At 39.4% G+C, this 3,400-nt stretch overlaps 1 non-coding gene across 1 annotated transcript; it reads right to left on the reverse strand.

Moving 5' to 3' along the window:
- Positions 1-1,125: 1,125 nt before the first annotated feature.
- Positions 1,126-1,198, reverse strand: trnav-uac (transfer RNA valine (anticodon UAC)). Its single transcript has one exon. It is a non-coding gene; the product is annotated as a tRNA-Val (tRNA).
- Positions 1,199-3,400: the final 2,202 nt, after the last annotated feature.

A 3,400-nucleotide genomic window follows, 5' to 3' on the forward strand; every position in this document is an offset into this window, starting at 1 on the left:
GTGACTAGACCGCAGATGGTTCTGTTGATTGTTTCTTGATAGGGTAAGGTTGATAGGCAGATGGCACGGGGAAAACCGATGTCTTCAATGGGCAGAAGACAATTCAGGCTAAGAAGTCTTCACCATATAAGCCTATCGTATAATTTCACAGCATGTCTTGTAAAATTCTGGCTGACAAAGTAAAAGCCAACTGAGCCACAGAGAACTTGGATGTACTTCTGCCCTTAGGCCCAAACAAACACATACTTCTCCTCATATATTATTACTGTCATGTCAACGCTATTTTGACATTATTGAAATCTGGACTGTTTTGTCCACGTAGTTGCTTCAAGGAATCCAGAATTATGGATCCCACTTGGTTTATGGGCAGGAGCGCTTTGATTATCCACCAAAAACAGAAAGCTTGAGTTTACTTTCCTAAATGCTATTTTAAAGAGCTAGTATTAATAAAACAAAGACCTTTGGGTGAATTGAGGTGATGATGGGAGCCCCCTCTGTGCTGTTATTCCAAAGTTTGAGTCTCCCACTTGTAGATCGAGCAGTGTTGCACCTGCTCCCAATGTGACATCACAATGGGGATATGCAAGAATAAGCCCTAAAAATGACCCATGAGCCAGTTTTACACGTGAACTCTGGACAATGTCTGGCAAAATCGGCCCCAGACGTGGAGCTGTGACTCAGACTTGTAAAACACAGCTGGTCACACAGATGGTCTGAGGGAAGTGTCCTCACGGGAGAAACTCCGCTTGATTTCAGTGCGAAGCCAGAGCAACATGATAGAAAACTTGGGCTGCGGGAAACAGAGTTTTGGTTACAGAAACGTTTGACCGACATTTTCAGGATTCCAGTGCACGTGTGCGAGTCCTACCGTACTAATTAAACAGATAAGTTTAATTCAAATCAGTATTTATAATAATGAGTCAAAGGGGACCATGATACCAAGGTTGCAGGTTTGCATTTGTTAAACAAATCATGAACAGTTTTGCGACATTTGAAAAGTCTGACAATTACAAAGCATAACATTAATAGAGTCATAATTTACATTTAGTCACCTCACAGCTTGGCCTGCTGTAGATATTTTTCTTCAATTATATCAATATTCTCTCTAAGAATGTAATAGAACTGTGGTTCTACTGGGGTTTGAACCCAGGACCTTCTGCGTGTAAAGCAGACGTGATGACCACTACACTACAGAACCACTTATTATAATTCCATAATTGTCCTAATTACAATGCATTCAAACTTAAAATGCTTAAAATCCTTTGGCCAGCGAAAGCTATACCACGTATTTATTGTCAAGGAGACGATTTCTATTCCGGAGGAAACTGCAGGAGAGAGTCAGTTGATCACCAGATACTTTCAAACAAAGGCGAGGAAAAGGCGATGGCCACTTATTTGCTGTTACACGTTGTGTAATGTGGTGTGACAGGACAGAAAACAGTGAATTGTAAAAAGCAATGGCCGACACCGTCGGCGTCCTGTTGCATACAATTAAACAAGGTCAGCACAACAAACCTTCAGAGCTCGACGATTCATCACTGCATGTGGTTACACACTGTTTGGGTTAAAGCTCCGGTTTAGTTTTTGCCCTTTTGAATGGACTGTTTTGCATCACTGGGAGGTTTTTTTCCTCTCCTTCATGAAAAAAGCCCTTTTTCGAAATGTCATCTAATTTACGTTAAACGATGGTTGTTCAAACCTACAGTGTGTTCTCCATAAAACTGGTAAAACCAAAACAAGGCTTTGAATCAGAAAGGGGCTGGTCTATAGAGTCTCTAAATAGTCCAAAGATTTATTTATTTTATTTTTTTTCTGAAAGCACTTCATTGTTTCCTTTTCTCGACCTATGAGTGTGTTTAGGTGGCCTAACCGTGGGTTACAGTCAGAAAAACAGGTCAACACACAGCAAACAAGACAACTGATCGGAAACCCATAATTATTTTGGTTTATTGCCATATAAAAAAGGTTTTAACATCTACTTGCAAACGCTGTGAAATGTATGTGCTGTGATTACCAGGACAAACATCTCCTTGACTACCTCAGAAAACAATGAAGTGAAGCTCTCCCTCTTCTATTTTTGTTTGTGTTGCCTCTCGCATGAGGCTGCCTGGCGGAAAGCTTTAAGATGATGATTTATTTATGGTGTGTCATTATTTATTTATTTGATTATTTTGTAAATTATTTATCTATTGAATTATTAATTCTTCTTCATGACTTTTCCTTACATTATTCATGATTTAATTTGAGATTATTGCATCAAGATGCCGCATTGTTGCAGTGTAGGGTCGCCTTTTCACATCAAGTCAGACAAGGATATTAAATCCACCTCTCGGGCTATTTTTTCGTTGAAGTGAAAGAAGTAGAAAAATGACCCGGGAAACTCGCTATTAACATACAAACTGTCATCACATCAGAAAGAGAAGAAATGATCAGCCTCACGACAAACGCCGAAAATCCCTTTGATCGATCACCTAAAGACAAGAGCTGCGCGAGAAATGGAAATTTATTCAGCCCCCTTTGATGCCCGTTCCACTGCAGGTCTGCTGTGCCGAAGCTGCAGCATTGCTCCTAAAGTGGAGACAAACTGGGATGTTTGGAGCAGAAAGTCCAGTCCAACAAACTCGTCACTTCTTTCAACAAGAATCAGATTTGCTAACGTGTACATGTGCATATACTGTGGGTCTCATGGTGGTGCTGTGGCTGGAATCTGGGTTCAAACCTACTGGAAACTTTTGGATACAGTCGTTTGAATAAGGTCAAAAAAAAATGTCCCTAACTCGACCGAAGAATAACTTTGGTCCCATTACATCGTTTTGCCGAGTGGTCGGATTTGGAGCATTTGGGTGAACATTTTAAAAGTTATAATTGCTCGTGACACCAGCAGACCTTTATTCAGCAGCAGACGAATTAGTTAATCCAGGTTGCAGACTGACAGCTTCCGTAGGCAGTTTATTTTTAGTTTCAATGTCTTTATGAGGATTTTTGAAAACATGATTAATGTAGATTGTTAATGTGGTCTTTGAAAACTGTATATTACAATTGGATTCCCATCCCAGTTGTCAATATCTTGTATATACAGTATATTTTGTTATAATGTATATGTACTGCTTCACAGTGAAATATACTAGATGCCTACTGCAACATTTTACACACTTTTCCCGCTAAAGCCACTAACAAAATTTGGAAAATATATTTTTATTTTGGTATTTAAAACAAATGTTGGTATGAATAATGCATCTGTGCAGAGGACGCTGTTAAAAGAATTGACTTTTCATTTTCTCTGTGATCACGGAGCTAAATTCAAGGTGTCCGAGCATAAACATCACATTATTTTGTATCTAAACCGCTGAGCCTGTTCTTATCCGATGAAACGTCAAAAATCCTTTGATAGGTGGTGCAG

Source organism: Channa argus, chromosome 7, assembly GCF_033026475.1.
Source record: "Channa argus isolate prfri chromosome 7, Channa argus male v1.0, whole genome shotgun sequence".
Classification (NCBI taxonomy): domain Eukaryota; kingdom Metazoa; phylum Chordata; class Actinopteri; order Anabantiformes; family Channidae; genus Channa; species Channa argus.